At 40.5% G+C, this 27,448-nt stretch overlaps 2 long non-coding RNA genes across 3 annotated transcripts; one reads left to right on the plus strand and one right to left on the minus strand.

Moving 5' to 3' along the window:
* Nucleotides 1–6,774: 6,774 nt before the first annotated feature.
* On the plus strand, nucleotides 6,775–10,104 carry LOC130291377 (uncharacterized). The gene is made up of 3 exons (XR_008847913.1): nucleotides 6,775–6,883; nucleotides 9,564–9,669; nucleotides 9,773–10,104. It is a non-coding gene; the product is annotated as an uncharacterized LOC130291377 (long non-coding RNA).
* An 11,214-nt stretch (nucleotides 10,105–21,318) lies between these two features.
* LOC130291376 (uncharacterized) lies at nucleotides 21,319–27,118 on the minus strand. Of its 2 annotated transcripts, none has more exons than XR_008847912.1 (4): nucleotides 26,986–27,118; nucleotides 24,176–24,511; nucleotides 22,307–22,383; nucleotides 21,319–21,758 (listed from the first exon to the last, which is right to left on the minus strand). It is a non-coding gene; the product is annotated as an uncharacterized LOC130291376 (long non-coding RNA). The 2 variants fall into 2 exon arrangements; XR_008847911.1 differs by lacking the exon at nucleotides 26,986–27,118 and adding an exon at nucleotides 25,115–26,013.
* Nucleotides 27,119–27,448: the final 330 nt, after the last annotated feature.

The following is a 27,448-nucleotide window of genomic DNA, read 5'->3' on the forward strand; positions in this document are numbered from 1 at the left end:
TGCTTATAATGCCCACTGTTAAATTCCAAGTAGCTGTTAACGTCAACACTTTTAAAAAAGGTAGAAGTAATAAATTTGCTATTATCATGGGAAATACAAAGATCCAGAAAATGTATTTCATTTTTACTGGCCTCTAAAGTAAACTGTAGTCCCCAATCGTTGTCATTCAAAGTTTCTAAGAGGATCTCGGAGGCATTGTCTGGACCATCCCATATAAAAAATAAATCATCGATGTATCTCTTATACATAATAATAAAAGGGGTTATTTGGGGGTTACCCATAATGAACCGTGATTCAAAGGCACCCATAAACAGATTGGCGTAAGCCGGTGCCACCTTAGAGCCCATGGCAGTCCCTTTACACTGCTGGAATATTTTGGTATCATATATGAAAAAATTATTATATAAAATAAATTCCAAACATTTCGTCAGAAACTTTTTTTGGGGGTGAGGGATTTTATCGTCTTTATCTAAGTAGTTTTGCACACATTTTAGACCCAGAGGATGAGAAATGTTTGTGTAGAGAGATGTAACATCACATGTGATAAACTGATAACCAGATTTCCACGGTATACTCATCAATGACTCAATGAGTTGTGTGGAATCTCTCAAATAACTTGGTAAAAGTAAAACATAAGGCTGTAAAAAAAGATCTATATAGTGTGCCAGGTTACTACTGTGGGAGTTAGTGTTTGAGATGATGGGTCGACCGGGGGGATTACTGAGGGATTTGTGAATTTTAGGTAAAAAGTAAAAATAGGGTTTGTTAGCATGGCACGTTTTAAGATATTTGCTTTCTTCATTATTGAGGACATTGTCCCTAACTCCTTCATCAATAAGGAGGTGCAGATTCTTTTCTACTTGTGGAAACGGATTGTATGAGACCTCATGATAGAAGGTATTATCAGACAAAATCCTATGTGATTCTTCTTCATAATATTCGTAGTCCAAGACTACTACACCTCCCCCTTTGTCAGCACATCGAATTACAATGTCCGAATTGCTTTGTAGTGTTTTAATTGCTGCATTCTCTTCTTTGGTAAGATTATGATTAGACATCCTAGTGGGTTTCATAAGTTCCTGTGCTACTAGATCATGAAAAACTTCAATGTTTGGACCTTTTGCATGAACCGGATAAAAGGTTGAGGGAGGTTTAACTGCTTGGTGTAACATCCCATCCATAATTACTGTACTCACTTGTGGTTCCCGGGAGTCTTCCTCCTTCAGGTTCTCTTTAATAGAAAAAAACCTCTGTAGGGTCAATTTCCTGATGAATCTATTTATATCTAAAAAAAGTTGGAAATCGTCCCCTTTATTAGTGGGGCAAAAAGAAAGTCCTTTTTCAAGGACTGATGTTTCATGAGGGTTAAGGTGATGTTTAGAGAGATTGAATATTTTTATTGTTCCCCTACTGTTGCTGGTAGCACTTTCCCCAAATCCTTCTTTCCTTTTTTCTCTTTTTCTTTTACCTCCTCGTTTTCCTCTACGTCTTCTATTTTCCTTTTGTTCTTCCTTTTCTGAAACATGACCGGAATGCTCGACTGTTTGGTCTGGCGTATCTCTAAAAAAGGTGCTGCAGGAATGTTAGTGGCATCATGCAGGGTGCTGGTACTGGGTTCCTGACTCCTGTCCTTAAGGTAGGGAGCTAAAGAATTCTTATTGTCCGTGTTGTCAATAATCACAAGATCGCCTTCCGTCTGAGATGTTTCTGAGGGTATAATCTCCGAGGGAGAAATCGCCTCATGTACGGACAAATTAAGGTCGATCAAATCCGATAGACCCCAAACTTGCTTGCTTGGTGTCAATTCGAGGATGGGAGGTGTGTTCCTTAGGGCATCCGTTCTCTCTTTCAGTATCTTTTTAACCTCTATAGTAGAATACAGACTCACCTGTCAGTCCTCGTTCGTGATATACCTCATTGACTGTACTTGTGGTCTCCAGTATGTAGGGAGAACAATCCAACCCTTGCACTGTAGGATCAACAAACACCGACAAAATATCAAAAAACAATTTCTACTCCATGGGCTATCACGTCATTGCACCTTACAACACCCCAATGAGGCAGCTCCCATTCAAGTTACTCCCATCGATTACATTGGTGCACACAATTCCAATCGGTTTGAACTCCTAAAAAAACGTGAAGTATACTGGATCTTCAAGCTAGGCACCATTTCCCCACGTGGTCTTAATGAGATTACAGAGACGATAATATAAATCTCACATATAAATATAAATCTCATTTTTGACTATTTTTACCTATATCTCTAGCTTCCTATACTTGTATGTGATTTCTTTTAGTATTTTTTATATCAGGCAGATATTTTATGTCTTTAGATACATTGTATTATGAAATTAATTAATTCCATATAGGATTCTTGTATAGAATTGGTTTTTTATGAGAACGGGGTTTTTTTCAATATTTATTCTACCCCTATATTTATATGCAATGAGGGTTCATTATGTAGTGTATTGTTTTATATATATATATTTTTTATATATGTCATTTTGATATATATAACCATTTTGTAGAGGCAGTTACTAATATACCCCTTTAACTGTACAAGAGGCAGTTAATAATATACCCTCTTATATTAGATTTTAAATTTTACACCTTTTTCATTTACAATTTTTATTGCCGGCAGTCACTATACAATTTGGTATTGATTCTGCAATGGGACTTTCCCGATGGGAACTCTTATGTGTCAGTTACACACCTCCATTTTTTCTTTTATCGATTATAGGCAGCACCGCATCTGAATTGTTTCTGTATTAGCTCTGAGTCACAGTGGGCCTTTTTTTCCAGCGGCTCCAGCGCTGCAACAAGCGGTGGAGTGTATAATCTGTGCGCCATCTCCTCAATCGGTCCGCTCTAGAGAATGACTGTCTAACTATAGGCAGTAGATCCCGCAAATAGCGGCTAGTGCCGCGACTTCAGAGTGAAGATATAGGAGCGTAATTTGTTCATTTTAATTGTTGCGCAGTCTTTGTTTTTTACCTTATTATTGTTATTAACTTTTGGATGTATATGGAATTTTGTATATAGATTGTGTAATGTGAGGTAATGTTACTCCTCCCATTTTTTTGCCCTATGACCCGGCGGTAGTTGTGGGACTTGGACATTTAAATCTTGGCGCATTTTTTCTGTGAATCATTCTGCCTGACGAAGAATCCGGTCCGGATTCGAAACTTTTATGTTGCACTATTTCCAATAAAATTGCCTTGTTTAAACTCACGGCAATTTTGAATCATTCAGGAAGGCGCCATCGGATAGTCTCTCACCTTTTGCTCTTTTATACTTTCTATACCGGACTGAGAAGTTACGGGAATCGGATACCGAGGCTGCCACCTGTCACCGAGTCTATATGCCATCTCAGGTGTTGTACTCTTAGTACAACACCACACGGTAAGGTGCAATTTATCCATACACCTTTCTTGTTCATCCCGCAGTATTACACCAGGAGCGCACCTCTTTTCTTTTCATAATTGTTCTATAGAAACTTGTAAATAACTCATGAAAGAATAAAGTTACATTAAAACCAAACACATCATTGTTTTTCTTGTGAAATTCCCAATAAGTTTGATGTGTCACATGACCCTCTTCCTATTGAACAAACAAAAGTTGGATTCAAAATGTCCGACTTCAAAATGGCCGCCATGGTCTTGAAAAGTTTCTCCCCCCACATATACTAATGCGCCACAAACAGGAAGTTAATATCCCCAACCATTCCCATTTTATTAAGGTGTATCCATAGAAATGGCCGACCCTGTACAATTAAATATTTGAAATATTCTTAAATTGTCTTGGTGGCAGAGAGAATTCTTACTGTTTTTTCACATGATGAAACTCCCAAATGGCGCCCATGCTCCCCCCCCCTCTCCCTAGAACATATTCATTATATATATATATATATATATATATATATATATATATATATATATATATCTTAGGGTAATGACCCTCTGGGTTGTGCTTTATTATTTTTACCTCAGGCCCAGTGAGATGTATGAGGCTTTCCCCTTCAGTCAATGAATCACCTAGGATTGTTATATATTAGTGCAGGACCCGGGGTCACATACTTTTTCCTTGAGAAGCCGTATAATGGGTAACATGTATTAGGACTGATCAAAACCTGTGTAAAGGAAAAGTTGCCCAGTCGCCCATAGCAACCAATCAGATCGCTGCTTTCATTTTTTTTGAAAGGCCTCTAAAAAATGAAAGTGAAAGTGATCTGATTGGTTGCTATGGGCAACTGGTCAACTCTTCCTTTGCACAGGTTTAGATGAATCTCCCCCTTACGACTGCGCTCAATATCAAAAGGCGCGGGCATCATGATAAATGCCGACCAGCTGCGCAAGCTAAAAAAGACAAACAAAAGTCGCAAGTGGAAATAAATGACCCCCCTCACTGGACATGTAGTCTAACTGGGGTGCGCCAGTTGATGATTTCCCCCCATTAGTGTTCGCCTGTATTATACTCCCCCCCAGTAGCGTCCTGCCTCAGTTCCTGCCTCTCCTGACCCATCTCATTGACATCTCCTCACACATAGTCATGGACATCCCCTCTAATTCTCTCCATCTTGCTCTATTCACTGACATGCCGCAGTTTATATTCCCTCCATGACAACCCAGACAACGCAGCTCCAGCTTCCCGTGAGTCTGGGAAATGTTCCCACTTGCCGGGATGGTGGCGTGTCACCTACGCAATTAATTCTGCTCTCCCGCACCAATGTCACCAGAAGAATTTTCATTCATTTCCAATGGTTCCTTCCTGAGATCTTTAACCCCTCCGCGTCCGAGGCCGAGCGCTGGCGATAATACGGGTCGCTCCTGCGAAGTCTAGGAACAGAATGTGCCGTCTGCGGTGGACAACAAGGAAACAGTGTGCTGGGACCTGGGAGGATTCCTGAGCCGGGGGTTTAACCGCTTAATGGTGCCCAGCAGATGATCGCATCCTCACCGTCTACATAGGAGCTGTGTACATAAAACGACAGAACAATAAAAATAAGAAAAAGCCCAAAAATTTCTTAGGATATTTCTGTATGACTATTGGTGGTGGCGTCTGGACACTTTGCTAATTTGTTCTATACTATGCCAAATAATGATTATTGGGATCTAGAGCAGTGTTTTCCAACCAAGGAGCCTCCAGCTGTTGCAAAACTGCAACTCCCAGCATGCCCGGACAGCCAACGGCTGTCCGGGCATGCTGGGAGTTGTAGTTTTACAACAGCTGGAGGCACCCTGGTTGGGAAACACTGCTCTAGATCCCAATAAGTGTCCAGACGCATGCTGGGAGTTGTAGTTTTACAACAGCTGGAGGCACCCTGGTTGGGAAACACTGATCTAGAGGGTTCAGAGGTTAGTCGGTAATAGCACACCCCTACTCCCCTTTCCCCCCCTCGAACAACGGACATCCTGCGCCATTATGTCATGCCACCCCTAGCGTCTGCGGGTCTCTTCCTATGTAAGATAAGAACTGTGCTTCCTGGCAGAGCAGTTGCTCAGTACAACAATTCCCAGAATGCAATGGTTTCTCTTTATCTCAGTCCTCCAAACCCTGGCTGCTCCCCTACAAAAGCACTCTTGCTAGTTCCAAGTTCCTAGCACATTGTTATAAAGTGTATATATAACGTGTTTATTAGTGTTGAGGGCGAATATTCGCAATTCGAATATTTATTGAAAATTTTGCATATTCGCTATATTCGCAAATAGGGTGAATATGGATGGATAGATAGATAAATACGAGATAGATAGATAATATAGATAAATAGGTAGATAGGTATAGTCGTATTTTAATACGAATATCACGTGACGCAGTTCCGCATGCGCATATGCTTATGCGCATTTATGCAAAGCGAAAATAACCGCGAATATATCGAATATGCGAATTTAGCAAATATAGGACGAAGGTATCCTAACCCTGTCAGGTGCAGCGTATCCACTACCTCACTACACAAGGACAGTTACCAGCCAGGTACAGAGAATAATAGTCTACCCATAGTCAGCATAGAATACATGATTCTAATGTCATTTCATGAACAGATGAACACGTACAGTGACAGAGCTACTGTGTGTATAGGTAATATTGTCATGTTTTTTTCAGAAAATGTGTATTTGCTGTTTGTATAATGCTCTGGGGAGAAGTAGCTATAGTCAAAGGGCCCCAACAGCAAAAGGCATTCAGGTAGAGAGCCTCCGGCAGCCCGTTCCGAGTTTATCCTTATTCTCCAGCATGCAGTTGCAAGTCCTAAAAATCTCACATGTTTATATCATTGTCCCAGTTATTCATATCCTCATCAATTGAGCATGTAGGGACATTAAGAGCAATGCCACATGGACTCTTTCCCCAGTTGTTTATTCCCCAGCCCTGAGAAGGACATTGTCTTAAAATGCCCCAGGAACTGTTATTGCTACCAACAGGCCTCAGTGGCCACATCATGTCGTCCGCCCTCCAGGACTGGGCACCGAGGACGGCTGTTGATAAGAGGGGGAGTTTGTGGTGGCCCAGTACAGGAGTTGCACCCCTGTACCATTGTTGCCCTGTCAGGCAGACTCCATTCCGTGACCCCTGGGCCCCCCCTTCACCTGTGTGCCCTGAATAGGTCAATAATGTATGTGTTATCCAATGCAATGTACATAATTGTTCTATGCCTTTAAGTACTGTTGTTATGTGATTGTAACCAAGGAAGTTATCAGTGACCATGTGACCTCCAGAGTCTCCCCCCATATAAACCCTGGGTGGAGCTTCCTCTTTCTTTTTGAGTCTTTGTTGAGCTACAGTGAAGTCAAGTCTGGAGAGTGTGTCTGGTGTCCTAAAGAGGCCTAACGTCTACCACGCAGCCACGGATACACAAGTCCACTACCCCCCAGGTCCAAGTCAAAACCTGGTAAGCTACAAACGGGATAAAATCTGTCATAGTCAGTCTCAGTCAGGTCAGTCCAAGTCAATCTGTCTCAAGTCAGTGTGGCCCTGCATCAAATTGTCCAAGTCCACCATAAGTCCCAGCAAGCCATGTGGTCTCTGAAGTCACTGGTCACCTCTGTGGGCCTAGCCAAGCTGTATAGACTGTTACACCTGTCTGACTCAGGTCACCAAAAGATTAAACCAAAATGGTTATAGGTTGCTGAGACAACCAAATAGTTAAACACCCAAAAACAATACTCAGTGACACAAAAAGTATGCAAAAGTATATAAAGCTTTATTGAAAATACAAAAATACATATATTTAAAAACAGTATGTGGACACAGTGCACAGAACTGAATGAAGGGCAGAGATATAACTAATGCATTGGAGAACTGAATGAAGACAGATACATAATGCACAAAAACACTGACATGGAATACATTGAAAAGGGTAAATAAGAACCCTGACACAAAATGATTGTAATGGGGAAAGCAAACAAAATACCATAAAGAAAATAGTCACCAATGTAGAGCCATATGCCACCTGCACTTACCCCAACGTACGTTTCGCGCTAGTGCGCTTCGTCACAGGGTGTGGCTAAAACTGACTCTGACTACCTGTTAAATAGTCTAGGAGAACCAATCCCGAGTTTGCTAGTGTTTGACTGACATCTCACACAACCAACAACTCAGCACATATAATCACATAAATAATAAACACCTGAGTAAGGCCACCTACTTAGTATGGAGATAAAGGTATGAATGCTGCTGGTGTGGAGGCGTTCTCGGCGCGGCCCGGAACTGAGAGCAGGCACGTGATCAAGTGCTGTCACATGGTACAATGTAATAGTGACGTGAAAGACGTCACTCCTGATGCGCCCCGCTAGCCCTGTGATGTTCACAGAGCTGCGGCGCAAGCGCAATGTCATCTGCGGCGTAACCCGGAATTGAGCCGGAGCACGTGATCACAGTGTATTACGTGATCCGGAACGTTCTCTCTGGCGTCAGTGTGTGTAACGTAGATGGAGGCATATTGTCATGGAGACATGACGCTATCTGGAGACGGCAAAATGACGTTTGACTCAGTAAAGCTGCCGTTGTTCCGAAACTTGGCATCGGAGTCATTATTTGCCCCCATGCCTAGCCCAGAATCCAGCGGTTTACCTTCGGTTGGTGTAGAGGATAAACCACACCCTGGCATCACGAACACAAGGGGTTAAGGCCATCTGCCCCTAGGGTAATTCCATTTGCCCTCATCACACCCTCACCACACATAGGAGCTGTGAACACAAAATGGTAGGATGTTTTTAAGACTATTTACAAAATTGTTTTCATTTATTTTATTTTATACGCACTAAGGTAATAAAACTGTTGCATAAGTATTACAGCCTGACAGACATGGATACCATTAGTGCAGGTCTTCAATATGCTCCAGCCTGGATATCTGACTGCAATTGTACAAGCCGTATAGTTTTCCCTTCAGGAAATAAACATTTGAATCTAGACAATGACAGCTCAACTTGCCAAAAACTGGGGCTAACAATGGTGAAGGATTCCGCCATGTACCCAGGGTCTCGTACAGTGTTTCCGCGGCTTGTGTAAATGTCCCCCCCTCGGTTTCCTTACACACATGGTCAGCAGAATATCAGTGCATCCTCATTCCCAGAGCTCATTTCGTCAATAGCTTGTCAAGCTGACAGATGGCCGTACGGGAGACCTTCCCGAAAGCCTTGAAATAGACCCTGGGGTGTCCCAAGGAAGAACATAAACAAGATATGTAATGGCAACAAATAAAGAGCAGGTCCCCTTTAAGTTTAAAAAATGTCAACTTGTTTCTGGGAAAACTGACTACCAATATGGCTGCTATTACAGCTAGGTGACTGTGCCTTTTAGGCTGACCAGTCATGTTTCAAGGCTCTTTTACGGGTCAGACATTGTCAGGGTAGCTACATCCAACAGATGGCACTAGAGAGTCAGCTTTATTCCTTCTCTAGGAGCATCACTTTGCATTCCTATTTCCCCGGGAGAAGGCTGGCCTGTAAGACTCTCTCCACAAGGTAAACCCAAGGAGAAACAATACCCCCCAAAGGCCTATACTTCCCTTTGGAGGAGAGCTAATTTGCATACATTTTCCCCCAGATGCCACTGACTTACATATAAGACTCTCTATGCTAGCTGTGGTCCTCCACAAGGACCTATACTTCCCTCTAGAGGAAAACTAATTTACATGCCTTTTTTCCCAAGTCAAGGAGCATTGACTAGCCTATAAGACTATGCCAGCTGAGGGTCTCTACAAGGACCTATACTTCAATCTGGAGGTGGGCCAATTAGCATTTCTTTTTCCCAAGGAGCATTGCCTAGCCTCTGTATGCCAGCTAGGGATGTCCACAAGGACCAACACTTCGCTCTGAAGGAGAGCCAGTTTGCATGACCTTTTCCCAAGGACCATCCATTGACTAACCTGTAAGGCTCTCTATGGCAGCAGTGGATTTCCTCAAGACCTATACTTATACCTATGTTTTTTTGTTTTTGTTTGGTAGGATGTGATCTTCAGTCGTTCAAAGCCTTGATCCTAGATACTAGGGTGTCCTGAGGTAGAATGAAAATGTGGAATTCAGATTTTGGGTTTTTATTGCATTACGTTGATAATTTTATTTTACCAGTTCTTTGCCAAAATGAACATATTCAAGCTGTCACTCCTGATTCCAGAAGTTGCTGTCCTCATCTGAATCAAGTCGGACCCCGTTATATATAATAGAATCCGACAGGGTGAGTATATAGGATAATATCCTGCAGCTGGTGAAAAAAACGTCATCTATATATCTATTACTTTTTTAATAAAACAAACCAAAATGGACTTTCTTCTTTCTAGGGCACATCTCTGGAGGGTTCTATAGAGTCTCTGATTTTGATTTATAAGGTGCCTTCAAAGGACGATGAACGAAGTCTCCAGCGTAAACTAGTATAACCCCTTATAACAATAGTATTACAGTCACCAGTGCCACCTGCTGTACATGTCTATAAGTGTCCATGGTGCTGTTGGTCTGTATATATTTGAGGACATATATTGAGAAAAAGTCTATGGGCAAAAGTCAAAAACAGTAATAAACAATGTCTACAGATGCCTAAAATTCCTTCTTATTGTTGTATGCAGATATATCTTACAGTCTTTATGGTTTACAGACTCCTTGTAAACCAGTGGTGTCAAACTATGGCCCTCCAGGTGTTGCAAAACTTCAACTCCCAGCATGCCCGGACAGCTGTTGGCTGTCCAGGCATGCTGGGAGTTGAAGTTTTGCAACATCTGGGGGGGGGGGGCAACGTTTTACCCCAAAGTTGTAAACCATTTAAAAGGCTAATACCGCCCATCTGATAGGCCACCTTACCATCCTAGAGCAAAAAGGAACAGGATCTTCTAAATGTCTACATGGCTTATAATCTGGTTTCATGCCAAGACCACCCATACCCAACACAAGGAAGTCCTGGAAAGTTTCCATTTTGGAAAAGGATCCAGTTGTAGCAGGAAGGGCATTAGGCCTGGCATACTGTTAAAACAATGGGTGGGTAGTATAGGAGGCAAATGGGCAATCCCTTCAGACAAGCTATATAAACCACTATGGAATTATGTCATCGATAAGACGATGCTGCATAGCTGGTCTGATGATGTATCAAGGCTTTGGTATAAGGGGTAGTGTAATGGATGAGGTAAAATGTCTATTTCAGAATATGCTTGCTAAAATGGCCACTCACTAACTCCCTCCCCCTCCCATTGCATTTGAAACCATGTGTATAAGATGGCACCTCCAGAGAGAGCTACACCCAAGAGGATAAGACCCACGTGCTGGATGAGGAACACCTGCAGATGGAAGAAACCAATCACAAGGACAGTTATTCATGACATATAGCTTTGCACACGGCACATTGTTACAGACTATAAAAACTCATGTAACTTTTCTAAATACAGGAAGTATCATTTGCTGAACTTTGTGTCAGGGTAATTTTCTTTTCTCGTGCATGCACTTATCCTGATACCTAATTAGGAAGGGGGATTCAGCAGCAGTTGCACCCAGGTCCTGGTGCCTAAGGGTGCCCAAAGAAATCAGTGTTGTAAACAACAGCACATGATTGGTTGGGGGCCCTGTTACCGATTTTGCATTAGGGGCTTAGCTTAGTTTCAAGCTTAGTCTATGATCAAAGGTCTTGCCAAATTTGTTGTAATCTCAAAACTGGAGAGAAACTGACATGAGAGGTGTAGTCCATCACATAAAATGACCTTGCCACCCAATGGGATGATACAGATGGGGCAGTATTACAACGACCCCCAAAAAGTTTACAAAAACTGTCACGGTTGTCGGTACTCGGCTTGTTCTTCTGGTAGCATTTTATGAAACATAGTTTATCGGTCACCACATTCCAGGATACGAATCCTGTAACTTGTAAGGAATTCTGTTTATTTTGAGGGACCCGATATCTCGGCGCATTGTGTGACCACACCCTCCTCTTCCACCGAGAACCAGGAGACGTGTAATTGGTTGCACATGGTCCGAGATCTTTTACGCTGAAGGAAAAAAATGCTTTGACAAGTGTGAAGTGATGTCATGAAATATTTCAGGTTTCTTGAAGGAGAAGCTCGGGAGAGCTAGAAACCTCTGTGGCCCTGAGCTGCCAGTGGGGTGTGGAGAATTATGGGGGTTTGACAGTTTTATAGGTTTAGGATGGAACATGTAAAGACTGTGTAACGTGTAGGTACCAAACTCTGTACTGTGTGCGTGTACTATCTAGGAAACAGCTAGAGACGTAGTCAAGTGTGTGATTTCTCGAAGTCCAATGTAATCTGGAACACAAACACAATAAAAAAAACTAAAGAAAGTTACAGCCAACTTGTACATAGGGGGCAGTATTATAGTAGTTATATTCTTGTATATAGGGGCAGTATTATAGTAGTTATATTCCTGTTTATAGGAGGCAGTATTATAGTAGTTATATTCTTGCATATAGGAGCAGTATTATAGTGGTTATATTCTTGCATATAGGAGCAGTATTATAGTGGTTATATTCTTGTATATAGGAGGCAGTATTATAGTAGTTATATTCTTGTATATAGGAGCAGTATTATAGTAGTTATATTCTTGTATATAGGAGGCAGTATTATAGTAGTTATATTCTTGTATATAGGAGCAGTATTATAGTAGTTATATTCCTGTTTATAGGAGGCAGTATTATAGTAGTTATATTCTTGCATATAGGAGCAGTATTATAGTGGTTATATTCTTGTATATAGGAGGCAGTATTATAGTAGTTATATTCTTGTATATAGGAGCAGTATTATAGTAGTTATATTCTTGTATATAGGAGCAGTATTATAGTAGTGATATTCTTATATATAGGAGCAGTATTATAGTAGATATATTCTTGTATATAGGAGGCAGTATTATAGTAGTTATATTCTTGCATATATGAGCAGTATTATAGTGGTTATATTCTTGTATATAGGAGGCAGTATTATAGTAGTTATATTCTTGTATATAGGAGCAGTATTATAGTAGTTATATTCTTGTATATAGGAGCAGTATTATAGTAGTTATATTCTTATATATAGGAGCAGTATTATAGTAGATATATTCCTGTATATAGGAGGCAGTATTATAGTAGTTATATTCTTGCATATAGGAGCAGTATTATAGTGGTTATATTCTTGTATATAGGAGGCAGTATTATAGTAGTTATATTCTTGTATATAGGAGCAGTATTATAGTAGTTATATTCTTGTATATAGGAGCAGTATTATAGTAGTTATGTTCTTATATATAGGAGCAGTATTATAGTAGTTATATTCTTGTATATAGGAGCAGTATTATAGTAGTTAAATTCTTATAAATATAGGAGCAGTGTTATAGTAGTTATATTCCTGTATATAGGAGCAGTATTATAGTAGTTATATTCTTGTATATAGGAGGTAGTATTATAGTAGTTAAATTCTTGTAGATAGGAGCAGTAATATAGTTGTTATATTCTTGTAGATAGGAGCAGTAATATAGTTGTTATATTCTTGTATATAGGAGCAGTATTATAGTAGTTATATTCTTGTATATAGGAGCAGTATTATAGTAGTTATATTCTTGTATATAGGAACAGTATTATAGTAGTTATATTCTTGTATATAGGAGCAGTATTATAGTAGTTATATTCTTGTATATAGGAGCAGTATTATAGTAGTTATATTCTTGTATATAGGAACAGTATTATAGTAGTTATATTCTTGTATATAGGAGGCAATATTATAGTAGTTATATTCTTGTATATAGGAGCAGTATTATAGTAGTTATATTCTTGTATATAGAAGCAGTATTATAGTAGTTATATTCTTGTATATAGGAGGTAGTATTATAGTAGTTAAATTCTTGTAGATAGGAGCAGTAATATAGTTGTTATATTCTTGTAGATAGGAGCAGTAATATAGTTGTTATATTCTTGTATATAGGAGCAGTATTATAGTAGTTATATTCTTGTATATAGGAGCAGTATTATAGTAGTTATATTCTTGTATATAGGAACAGTATTATAGTAGTTATATTCTTGTATATAGGAGCAGTATTATAGTAGTTATATTCTTGTATATAGGAACAGTATTATAGTAGTTATATTCTTGTATATAGGAGGCAATATTATAGTAGTTATATTCTTGTATATAGGAGCAGTATTATAGTAGTTATATTCTTGTATATAGGAGCAGTATTATAGTAGTTATATTCTTGTATATAGGAACAGTATTATAGTAGTTATATTCTTGTATATAGGAGCAGTATTATAGTAGTTATATTCTTGTATATAGGAACAGTATTATAGTAGTTATATTCTTGTATATAGGAGGCAATATTATAGTAGTTATATTCTTGTATATAGGAGCAGTATTATAGTAGTTATATTCTTGTATATAGGAGCAGTATTATAGTAGTTATATTCTTGCATATAGGAGCAGTATTATAGTTGTTATATTCTTGCACATAGAGGGCAGTATTATAGAAGGTATATTCTTGTACATAGAAGGTAGTGTTATAGTAGTTATATTCTTAAATAAGGCAGAGCACTTTTGACTGGACATTCTGCTTATATTGTCAAATGTTCGTGATAAAAAAACTCTTTTTCACAGTTTATTGAAGGAGACAACATAAAATTCTGGAGTAAATTTCTTTGAAAATTACCGTGAAAAAATACCACGTAATATGATTGCGCCATTGACAGATGGATTTTTACGAGATGGATTTTCGGAATCTTTACAGAACGGAAGAATTCCAGCTGTAAAACGCTTGAGAACTCTTCAATTACATCCTCACCAATTACGGAAGTGAAAACACTGTGACCTCAGAACACACATTTACTGGAAGGGTGAGCAGAAGGAGCAGGTCTGTCATTAAAGGGTGGGAGAGGTGAACGTGACTCCATCTAAGCCCCAATTTTTTGGCAAACCATTAAGAGTTTGTAAGTTTTCTTTTATTTTTGCAAAGTGACTGGTTTCCAGTCATGGGAGGGATGATGGAGAAATGTTTGTTGATATACAGAGTCTGCCGGAACGTTCTTCGGTCATTTGTACCTTTCAAAGTGGCAGGAGGAATGTCCATAGGTAAAATAATTCGATATCTGTTGATATGTGGTTGTTGGGGTGGACCTGTCCAAAAGCGGGAACTCAATGGACTGGATTAAGGCAGAAAGGCACAAATGTGTGAAATGCTGATTGTCTAGCGAAAACTTGGCACCAAAAACTCTAAAAATTCCCAGTAGTGATGAATGGACTTCTTATACATATGCTTCTAGCATGTGTAGACATTAGGAAGGTGACTCATGAGTTCACAGGCCATCAACAAGGTATCTGGTCTGAGAAATAATGTTGCCTAGAACCTTTAGCATAGTCCTAAAATTTTATGTAATAAGAAATATTAAAAAGTCCCTTAAAGAGTAGTCCTTAGTAGTTCCACCAAGTGGAGATCCTACAAAGGAGCTGTGTTTTACATTAGAGGTCCTTCAAGCTCATGGGCCCTCAGATAAGTAGTTCTCCATAATAACAGTCCTACAAACTAGAGTTCCCTCAAAGAAGAGGTCCTTCAAGCTAAAGGCTCTTTATATTATAGGTCTTTCGAATTAAAGGATCTTCAAACCAGACATCTTTTAAATTAGTGGTCCTTCAAAGTTCCTTCAAAGTGGGATGCTTCATACCTTGAGGTTCTGAGGTACTTCAGTGTCCAAACTTAAAGGGGTACTCCGCCCCAAGACTTCTTATCCCCTATCCAAATGATAAGGGATAAAATGTCTGATTTCTGGGGACCCTCTGCTGGGGACCTCGCAATCTCCCTGCTGCACCCATCATTCGTTTAGAGCATCAGGTGCAGCGCCGGAGGCTCGAGACGTCACGGCCACGCCCCCTCAATGCAAGTCTATGGGAGGGGACGTCACGCCACATGCGTCTGCCCCGTATGGCCAGTTATCCAGCCCTGAGCGAAGATCGCTCCGTGCACCGGATGTCTGGGGTGCCGCAGTCGAGATCGCGGGAGTCCTCAGCGATCAGACATCTTATCCCCTATCCTGTGGATAGGGAATAAAATGTCTAGGGGTGGAGTTCCCCATTAAGGTTCTGAGATACTTTAAATTAAAGGCTTTCCAAATAAGAAGAAGTCTTTCAGATAAGTGGTCCTGCATTCATACTAGAGTTGCTACAATTTAGAGGTCCTTCAAACTAGAGGTCCATCAAATAAGGCGTCCTCAGCAACTCTTTCTACTAGAGGTGCCTCAAAGTAGGGGGGGGTTCTTTTTAGAGTAGAGATTCCTTATAGTAGAAGTCCTTTAATAAATTCGAGGACATTCAAAGAAGAAGTCCTTCCCTAAAGGGGTTCTTCAAACCAGTGGTCCTTCAAAGTAGAAGTCGTTCATACTAGGAGTTTCTTCAAACTAGAATTCACATCGGGTTAACGTCAAAGCAGAGGTTCATCAAACTAGAGATCCTTCAAATGTGAGGTGCATCAAAGAAAGTGTCCATTACAAGTCCCCCTAAGTACAGGTCCTACAGCAGATTAGTCTATAGATAAAGAGTTGACCCACATTGGGATTATTATCATATTGGGCCCTCATGACTTTTGGCCCAAATCTTTGGTAGTATAGACGATAAACATGGCGGCTTGGGATGTTCTGACTTGGCTGAACTTGGCTACTAGATATTGTAAAAACAGGCGCTTATAGAGGCATTAGAGTGGGCACAGATAGGAAGGTAATGCATTAATATCTACGAGAGTTGGACCAAGAATGTGTGGTCTTTGAGATCCCTCCGCTGTCTATTCATTATAAGAAGTCTATTAGTCTGTTCACTATAAGCAAGTGTCAGAAACAGTTGTCTAGTGCCTATGGTACCTTTCCTAAGACATTGTTTGCAAAAAAAATTAGAATTTTTGGGGTATACATGAAGGACAAGGGTGGTCCACCCCCATGATATAGAAATTCATTAGAAGTCAAGAGTGTTTTTCTCTTCGTAAATCCTCACATTTTCCATTTTTGTAACATAGTCTCACTGCAGGTCTCTACACACTCACTTCTTGGCCAATCCAGATACCTGAGTATTTTATTCCACCAAAGGACTGTAAAGTTACGAGGAAAGGTCTCCACCCTGGCACAAGGCGTTGGGATGGGGGGGGGGGGGGAGAAGGTCGCATGTGTCATCACCATGTACAGGAAATACATTATGACATCAGTCAGACTGACGGAATTTGGGCATCTTGACAAATTGGGTTCAAGCCAATATGGAAAACTACAATTTGGACATATACAACTAGGAGGAACATTACTCACAGTACACTAAATGAATTGGTGAATTAAAGAAAGGAAGAATTTTACGATTCTCTATAATTTTTTTAGGTTGTTTTGGGATTTTTTTTTTTCAATGCTCATATTATATGTGACTATTTGTGGAATGCAACACATAATACACATCACAGACCCTTTTACCCCCTGTGAAGATATTTAGTGTCTTTACTAGTTTGAGAGCTGTGGACCCTGATGTGCACCTATATAGACCCCATTTCATCCAGTTGACGTCCATAGTGTTTGTACCAGGAGCATATTAACCGATTTTACACATATTTGACCAATATGAGGTAAAACAGCCTGGAGTCACAAGAACTGAGCCATCAGTGGTCCCATATTGTGCTGCCAACCTTGCGTTCCTTGGCTCTGCCCCATGCATAGCTGGGTTTAAGGTATTCCCACCAGATTGTGCCCTGCATCATCTAAGTTCAAAGCTCAGTTTAGCGTCATTGGAACGAGGCCCTCAATGTTCTTCCCTCTGGACATCAAAGTCAAGCTCGGCCCCATTCATGAGATGCCACCGGTGGAAAAAAAAGGGGGACAGAAGAATGTTTCATTGGGTCTATTGTCCTTCCAGGCAAGGTGCCCGGGGCTGTTTTCTCTCTCACTTACTTATTGATGGAATAATTGTGTTTTAGCAAAACAGAGCTATTAGAAGCTGCGTCCCTGCATTCATCTCCTGGGCTCTGTCATGACTGTTTATGTATTGTCCTAAAAAGCCCTTGATGCCTTTAATGTCTGCGCCCAGCCGGTGCTCCCACACACTGCCATGCTGTCCACACATGGACGTGTGCCGTGGAAAAACTAATTGTCACTTTTAATTGTGTCCAATTTCTAATTGCCCAAAAGCTACTAATAAATCAAAGGCTAGCCTTGGCAGCAGAGAGGGCACATTGTGCCATCTTGATTTCCTCTCCAGTCTCTACTTCAAACGGATTGGGAGGCATGTGACGTTGGCACTGGTAGATCAGCCCATCAATGCCGCTCAAAGGCCTCGTCCCGGTGACCCACACATTCTTACATGTCACTATTTTCACTGGCTGCCCACAGGACGCATGAAAAATGTAAAGTAATAAGAGAACAAAAAGAGGAACCCAGAAAACTCAACATTTATGGGATGTTATAATGATGTTCTCTGCTGTAATAACTCAACCTCCTATATGGAGATGTATCTAAATTAATCCAATCTGGACAGTTTAGACACAGCGCCCCCTACATATTACCTGAATATTAGATGAGTCACATGTATATCTTTGGATTGAATTTGGTGGATCTGTCTGTTCCTTTCTCTTCCTTCAACTTCTTCTTTAATCCTATTGCTTCCTCTTTTTCCTCTACTCTTCTGTTTCGTCTCTACCTGTTCTTTCTCTCTCTTCTTTCCCCTTCTTCTGTTTTGTCTCTACCTGTTCTTTCTCTCCTCTTCTTCTGTTTTATCTCTGCCTGTTCTTTCTCTCTTCTTCTTTTGTTTTGTCTCTACCTGTTCTTTCTCTCTTCTTCTTTTGTTTTGTCTCTACCTGTTCTTTCTCTCCTCTTCTTCTGTTTTGTCTCTACCTGTTCTTTCTCTCCTCTTCTTCTGTTTTATCTCTACCTGTTCTTTCTCTCTCTTCTCTCCTCTTCTTCTGTTTCGTCTCTACCTGTTCTTTCTCTCCTCTTCTTCTGTTTCGTCTGTACCTGTTCTTTCTTTCCTCTTCTTCTTCTGTTTTATCTCTACCTGTTCTTTCTTTCCTCTTCTTCTGTTTTATCTCTACCTGTTCTTTCTTTCCTCTTCTTCTGTTTTATCTCTACCTGTGCTTTCTCTCTTCTTCTTTTGTTTTGTCTCTACCTGTTCTTTCTCTCTTCTTCTTTTGTTTTGTCTCTACCTGTTCTTCCTCTCTTCTTATTTTGTTTTGTCTCCACCTGTTCTTTCTCTCCTCTTCTTCTGTTTTATCTCTACCTGTTCTTTCTCTCTCCTCTTCTTCTGTTTTATCTCTACCTGTTCTTTCTCTCTTCTTCTTTTGTTTTGTCTCTACCTGTTCTTTCTCTCTTCTTATTTTGTTTTGTCTCTATCTGTTCTTTCTCTCTCCTCTTCTTCTGTTTTATCTCTACCTGTTCTTTCTCTCTCCTCTTCTTCTGTTTTATCTCTACCTGTTCTTTCTCTCTCTCTCTTCTTCTGTTTTGTCTTTACCTGTTCTTTCTCTCTCTCTTCTTCTGTTTTGTCTTTACCTGTTCTTTCTCTCTCTCTTCTTCTGTTTTGTCTTTACCTGTTCTTTCTCTCTCTCTTCTTCTGTTTTGTCTCCATCTGTTCTTTCTCTCTCTCTTCTTCTGTTTTGTCTTTACCTGTTCTTTCTCTCTCTCTTCTTCTGTTTTGTCTTTACCTGTTCTTCCTCCGTATCACCTCTTCTCTTTTTTAATTTGGTGTCTAGTTGTTTCTCTCTCTCTCTTCTTCTGTTTTGTCTTTACCTGTTCTTTCTCTCTCTCTTCTTCTGTTTTGTCTTTACCTGTTCTTTCTCTCTCTCTTCTTCTGTTTTGTCTTTACCTGTTCTTTCTCTCTCTCTTCTTCTGTTTTGTCTCCATCTGTTCTTTCTCTCTCTCTTCTTCTGTTTTGTCTTTACCTGTTCTTTCTCTCTCTCTTCTTCTGTTTTGTCTTTACCTGTTCTTTCTCTCTTCTTCTTCTGTTTTGTCTCCATCTGTTCTTTCTCTCTCTCTTCTTCTGTTTTGTCTTTACCTGTTCTTTCTCTCTCTCTTCTTCTGTTTTGTCTTTACCTGTTCTTCCTCCGTATCACCTCTTCTCTTTTTTAATTTGGTGTCTAGTTGTTTCTCCTTTCCTTTTTGTTCTACCTTTTCCTTTCATCTACTGGTTTTCTTTTCCCTCCTCATCTCTTTTTTTAATGTTTCTCCTCAATCTCCTCAATTTTCTTATCTAGTCTGTTTTTCCGACTTTCTCTTCTATTCTTCCTCTTTGTCTTCTCTTCGTCTTTTGTTCTCCTCTTCTTATTATTGTCCTGTTTTCCTCTATATCTCTTCTTTATTTGTCTTCCTATTTCATCCCTTTGCTTCTTTATCATTCTTCCCCTCTTCTCTATTATCTTTTTCCTTCTCTCCTCTTTATTTCACCTCTTACCTCCTCCTCTCCCATTTCTCTCCTGACTCCTCTTTTCCCTTTCTTATCTTTCCTTTCTCTTTGGCTTCTCTCCATCTTCTGTTTCCTTCTCCCCTGTAACTTTCTCTCCTTCTCATTTCTTCCCTTTACTCTCTTCTTCCTCCTCCTCCTTTTCTTCATTTCCAATTTTTCTTTATAAATCTTTTTCATCTCCTAACTCCTTCTTCTTCTTCTTTTTTTCCCTTTATCCTCTTCTTCTATCCTCCATCCTCTTTTCTTCTCTTTTCTCCATATCTTTCCACTTTGTTTTCTTCTACTATTTTCTTTCTTCCTTTCCTTTTCATCATCTTCCCTTCCTCTTGATCCTCTTCTCATCTTCGTCTCTTCTTTCTTTTTATCTTCTTCCTCTTCTTTTCTTCCTTTGACGTCTATTGTCTCCTTTTCCCTCTTCTCTTCCTCTTCCTTTCTAGCGCCTCTCATCATCTTCACTTTCTTTTCCTCTATATTTTAGTAATTTTAGAAACAATGATATAGCTGTGTCAGCTCACCCTCTATGATATTCTTGCTGCACTGACCAGGTGTGGACCTCCCCTCAATAATGCAGAAAATGAAACGAATGTCCAGCGCAAGCCTCGGGGGAACGTAGGTTTACTCAACAACCAAGGTAGACAGACATTAGGACTTCGCTTAGCAGAATGGCCTTAGTCACGGCAATGGCCTAAGGCATACTATGACTAAGGCCATTCTACTAAGGCCGAAACGTGCCACCTGCACATTTGGGAAGTCCTGATGTCTGTCTCCCTTGGTTGTTGAATAAACCAACGTTCCCCCGAGCCTTGCGCTGCACATTCGTTTCTTTTTCTTTACTAATTTTAGAATTGTTAACAGCCAAATGGTTGGGCCAGGTCCACTCTGACCTCCAGGACATTATTCTAATCTTAAGCATTAAGATGGCTCCAGCCTTAGTAATCCTCAGTTTACATGGGCACTAGCAGATACAAAAACTCTTTATATGTTGTACATCTTAGCAAAACATTAACCTTTCTAATAAACTCCAGAGAAAGATGTTATTTCCTTTAAAAAGACCATTAGGAGTCCCAATAACATCCAGAACATAATCCTGTCCGGCTGCAGCATCATATTTGTCCCAGCTGAAGCACAGGCAGGGACAAAGTCCAGGAAGTGAGGGCAGGACTAGCATTCCTCTGTGCTCACGCCTGTCCTATCAGACTGCAGAATGAAAACAGAGAGGGGGAGGTTACAGAGCAGCCTGCAGTGACTGGATTAAGAGACCAAGCGCATCACTGCAGACTCAGGGAGGAAGATGAGTCATGCAGAGTGAGGACACGCCCCCTCCAGAGCACAGGATGAAAAACCAAGTAAGAAACAGATAGAAGGTATTTGTAAGAGAAATATAGGTGCTAGAAACATACAAAATATATGTACATGATCAGGATTAGGTTCTGAGTCAATATAACTTATTTTTGGTGGGCTATGACAGGTACGCTTTAATAATGAAGAAAAAAATACAAAAAATATTTTTTTTTGTCTCTTTCTGGAATTGAAAAACAACTTTGGTTTACACTAACTGTATGTTTTCTGGGCGGGAACTTATGGGATTTTCAAGCTGTGAATTTCCAAGGCAACGCATAGGCTACATCCTCCTGATCTCTGCGATATAGTCCTTCCCAAATGTTTATGACTTTTCCATTTGTAAAAAAAAAAAAAAAACTTGGCCGAGAAGATGTTGTCTCAACACGTGAAAGCCAGATGTCAGGGCTCTGCTGGCGTAACTAGCAACCGGCATTGTTGTGATGCGAGCGTGCCAAGTGCCTGCACATGTGATCGCATCACCTGCAGAAAATCAAAGAGGGTCCTGGGGTCTGATGTCATCGGATGGTGTCCCATGTCTCTTCCCTACCAGGAGGGTCTCCTAAAGAGCACAACAGCAGATGGACATGAGATCATGGACCTGACTGCTCTATTCATACTCTATGTTAGAGGATATAGGAAGAGATAACATGTCAGGGAAGCTGATGCTCCGGTCACAACCAAAGAGGCAAGGAAAATGCTAGTTGTGGGATCATAGTTGGGAGAGTTGTTCTTAGCCCAGTGTTTCCCAACCAGGGTACCCCAAGCTGCTGCAAAACTACAACTCCCAACATGCCCGGACAGCCCAAGGCTGTCCGGGCATGCTGGGAGTTGTAGATTTGCAACTGCTGGAGGCACCCTGGTTGGGGAACACTGCCTTAACCAGTGGTCCCCTGCTGGTCAAATACAGCTACATCTACAGCTTTTACCCTGAAAGATGTTGTCAGGGCAAACTGAAAGATGTTGTCAGGGCAAACTGAAAGATGTTGTCAGGGCAAACTGAAAGATGTTGTCAGGGCAAACTGAAAGATGTTGTCAGGGCAAACTGAAAGATGTTGTCAGGGCAAACTGAAAGATGTTGTTTTGCAACCGTCGTGAAGCAATACCTACAGCTCATAACAGCAGACCTTTTCCTGTACAGGCTTGGAACCAGCAGGTGGCAGCAGTGAGATGTGAGATCTTGCGACCTGAGAGTTAACAGAAATACAGCAAATATTAGAAATGTTAATATTTTGTTTATTAAAGTTATTGAGCATAAACTCTACAACTATAACTATTACCCCAAAGGTGTCCTGGCATGCTGGGAGTTAGACACCCCAGATATACATCATACATGCAATCTATATACACTTTATATAATAATGTCTTAGAGACTAGATTAGTAGGTCATCAGCCATAGGGCAACCTAAAACATACTGCATTCTGCGGAAAATAATGGGCAAACCTACTACTATCAGGACATTCTACGTTCTGTTAGCAAAGTGGTAGGAATGGCTATAAAGAGCATCTCTGTTACTGGAGGACCCAGCTTATTGATTTCAATGGGCAACATGTAATACTTAATTTGACCTATGGGGGTGCTGCAGGGAAACCAAACACCTTCTGCCAGGTTCTCTTGCAGATTATTGCTTAGTGGGAGTCCCATGATGTGATCAGCTTATTCGGGAGACATTTCTAACAAGAAAATGGAATAACCAAAAGTGAATGACCCCTTTAAAAGAGTTTTACGGTTTAGGCAATCTCTACTTGTTTGATCGGTTAATAAGCTGGTCACAATGGGAGACCCAGGGATCAAATGTAATCTGTGGGGAAATCTATCAGTTAAAGGGGTTGTCTCTTTTACTTTGTCCCCTTTAATTACTGTGTGTGATGTCAAAAGGTATAATAAAGCAATTTACTAATATAATGTTATTAGCCCTAGTGCTGAGATCTTCCATATCAGCGCTGCTCTTTTCCTTGTAAGCTGTAACGTCCTCAGTTCCTTCTCTCCCCTCCTGTCAGCACTGGACATGACCAGTGATGCGAAAAGGGGAAGCTCATATTACTCCTTATTAGATTTATGATTTATCAGATAAGGCAGCAGGAAGCGGTTTTAGCAGAAACTACTGTGACTAAGAACGGGTCCCCTGCTGCCTTATCAAAATTGCCATAAATCTATTAACCAGTTATACTAAGTCCTCCCCACTTTATATCACAGATGAAATTTCCATGCTGACAGAACATAAAGGGGTAGGAGGGAAGGAGCAGACTGCTTTCATAGCCTGTGACATGAAGTCACATCTTACAAGAGAGCAGCACAGCTAATATAAAAGATCTCTGCATTATGGCTAATAGCATTATATTAGTAAGTTGCTTTATTATACTTTTTGACACCATACACAAGTTGTTTGTTTTTCTGGAAAACCCTTTTAAGTGTTCAATTTCCCTGCAGTGCCACCACAGGCAACATAAGGTATTACACAGTGCCCATCGAAATGAATGGTTTGTTTGCATAATGCAGGACAGTTCAGGTCCTTCAGAGCAACAGGAACTCTTTGTATGTGTCCTATGATGATCCAGAATAGGGGACCCCTCTTTTGTTAACTTAGAATTCTCTAATAGGTTATACAAAAATGGGTTACACTATGTGTCCCATTGTCAATACAGACACTAAACATACAGGGGGCGCTGGACCTATAACCTGTGGCAGCTACATTGTCATCCAGTCTCAAATATTTGGATAAACTTTTGTTCGTACTGCTATTTTTGGGATAGAAGTGGAACACCAGTGTTATTCTTCCCCCGAAATAGGCAAAAAAAAAAATTCTAGCGTTCTTAAGAAGTCCCGGCCCATTTCTAAATCCAGCTCGGATCTATGGGGGGCCCAGAAACCACGACGTAGGCTTCTAATTTGGGAACACTCCTATTTATAGCCCCATATTGTTCTTGTGGTTGAATTAACCGCGGCGGAATGAGAACGCAATGATCACAAATACATACAGAGCTTCCTGCGGGCGGGCGCTGCCAATTCGTGCGTCTGGAAAGGCCATTTAGTGAAAGCCTTTGCCACGGCGCCGGGCATCTGTTTCCAGGGAAGGATCCATATGAGGTCAATATATTGGTCATCTGTATATGTGAGAGGATTCTGCGGCTTCACCCGTCTAGGGCTGGTGCGGCATCACAGCTCAGAATCCAATGATGTTTTGGTCAACGTTGAATATTTTTTGGTTTTGGCTGCGCATTTCTTAGAGGTCGTAAAACATAATGTTTTGTTCTGTTCGGGCTTCCAATAACAACATAGGATTACGGCTGGTGCCCTGGTATGTGGAGAGTCTCCTACCATAAAGAAATAAGAATTATATTATTATTATTATGTTACGTTATGATCCCTTATGTTCTACCGATGGGTTTCTGAGCGTTTTTGGTGATAGCTGACAATACAGTGCACATAGGGGTTGTCATAGGGGCATACAACGTGTCTTTGTCAATGTGATTTACATGCCCTTCTTTCTTACAGCTCGGTGTCAGTCTGTATAACTCATGGATAACACTTAGAGCTTGTGGGATCGAAATGAGATAGATGGATGAATACAGAGGCGTAGCTCGTAGCTTCTTGGCCCTGATGAAAAATCTGCAGCAGGGCCCCATATGCCAATTAAAATACTGGTCTCTTATGGCACAGATGTGTTTTGGGGCCCCCTAAGGCACCAGGGCCCCGGTGCAACTGCTATCTCTGCAACCTCTATAGCTAGGCCCCTGGATGAATAGATGGATAGATATCAGATAGATAGACGGACAGACAGATAGACAGATGGATAGAAGATAGATATGAGATAGAAAGAAAGATAGATTTGGCCTACATGGATAGACTGAGAAGTAGAATGACAGATATTTTCAACCTGCGCTGGATGTGGAAGCCACAGGGGTGCTAGGAAATACCTTATCACTTTGTGACGCCAGGGCACAGTTATCCTATACATGGTCCGAGGTTGGAGACGGCTTCTTCTGGGCCAGACACGGGGAGTAAATGAACACACCGACGCCAGGTTACGGATAACTGTCTTTACTGAGCAGGTGCAGATGGTATTACACATACAGTCTGGTGCAGAGGGAGAGGATGAAGCGTAACCTCCTGGGAGCCCTGCTGCCTCACTGGGACTTGTGGTGCTTTCACCAAATGAAGTGATACTGACTTGAAAGACTTATAGATTTATCCTGGTAAATAGGGTTCTGTCAAAGTCTTGTAGCCTCCTTCGCCTGGACATGAACTTCCACCGTGCGGTGATCCTTGCAGAATGACCAGGTAAAGTAGATTCGATCTGGACCTTCCCTTGTGGCTTCTCCACTCACCTTACACCTTTACCACAATGGAGCTCTCCACATGACTAGCACTGAACTGGGGCAACTCCACTACTCGATATGGGCTAGTATTTAGGGGTTCTAATTGGCTGGCAGGGTCACATGGGGTTTACACTGACAGTAACACAACATACATAAGCATAACAGCAACGAAAGACATATAAAAATATATTAATTCACAATAAAGTGCAAAACGTAATTAATGTGGCAAGAAGACCTTCACCGGGCCCAACACTGGAGCTGCTGTGTGCCCGAAGCAGTCCGAAGCCACAGGACAGCCATTGGTGCCGGGACACCACAGATGTGTGGATGATTTCTGGACCAGTCATCCGCCCCGCACCTCTGTTTGTGTGTGTAGCTAACAACACCCTCCCGGTGGTGACAGAGGGCACTTTGTTGGTGGCGGGGTTGCTTCACCTCTGTTGGAGCCGTGAGCCATCTCCCGGGGCGCTGTCAATCATCCTTCACAAACAGGAAAATTGGCGCTGGCTCTGCTGTGTCATTCCTCCGACAACGTAATCAGCTGTGAGGGCCGACCTGACCCCAGTGTGCCCGCACAGCATGGGCCCTACCGGGGACCTGCGTCACTCCAGGGTTAACTGTTTACTACCACTTCATAGAGAAAAGTCAGGGGTAGGTAAAGAAGGTATATATATGTATATATATATATATATATGTAGATAGATAGATATGAGATAGATAGATAGATAGATATGAGATAGATAGATATGAGATAGATAGATATGAGATAGATAGATAGATAGATGTGAGATAGAAAGATATGAGATAGATAGATATGAGATAGATAGATATGAAATAGATAGATAGATATGAGATGAGATAGATATGAGATAGATAGATATGAGATAGATAGATATGAGATAGATAGATATGAGATAGATAGATAGATATGAGATAGATATGAGATAGATAGATATGAGATAGATAGATATGAGATAGATAGATGAGATAGATAGATAGATAGATATGAGATAGATAGATATGAGATAGATAGATATGAGATAGATAGATATGAAATAGATAGATAGATATGAGATAGATAGATATGAGATAGATAGATATGAGATAGATAGATGAGATAGATAGATAGATATGAGATAGATAGATATGAGATAGATAGATATGAGATAGATAGATAGATATGAGATAGATAGATATGAGATAGATAGATATGAGATATATATATATATATATATAGATATGAGATAGTAGATATGAGATAGATAGATATGAGATAGATAGATAGATAGATATGAGATAGATAGATAGATAGATATGAGATAGATAGATATGAGATATATATGAGATAGATAGATAGATATGAGATAGATAGATATGAGATAGATAGATATGAGATAAATATAGATAGATATGAGATAGATAGATATGAGATAGTAGATATGAGATAGATAGATAGATAGATAGACAACCTCAGATCCTGATGGGTCCCATTGACTTATAATGGGGTCCGTCTGGTTTTTTCGGCTCCTGTCCCGCTGTAGCTCGGACTTATATAACCTGATGACTTATTGGGGAGATCTATCAAACTTTGTGCAGAGGATCATTTGCTCACAGCAACCAATCAGTTTACAGCTTTCATTTTCAAAAAGGCCTCTGAAGCTGAAATCTGATTGGTTGCTATGGTTACCTGCTGCTCTTATACTCGGTTAGTTAGATCTCCCCAGTGTTTATTATGGATTATGGATGATACAATGTAATCACCCCCCATATCAGGAAATAGAGGAGAGATGTCACAGCGGACAGGGCTGACAAGGGGTTAATGCATTATATCCTCCCCGTTATAGTGCTGTACTGGACTCTATAAGCCATATATATATATATATATATATATATATATATATATAGTATATTCTTGTATATAGGAGGCAGTAT

Source organism: Hyla sarda, chromosome 9 (assembly GCF_029499605.1).
Source record: "Hyla sarda isolate aHylSar1 chromosome 9, aHylSar1.hap1, whole genome shotgun sequence".
Lineage (NCBI taxonomy): Eukaryota > Metazoa > Chordata > Amphibia > Anura > Hylidae > Hyla > Hyla sarda.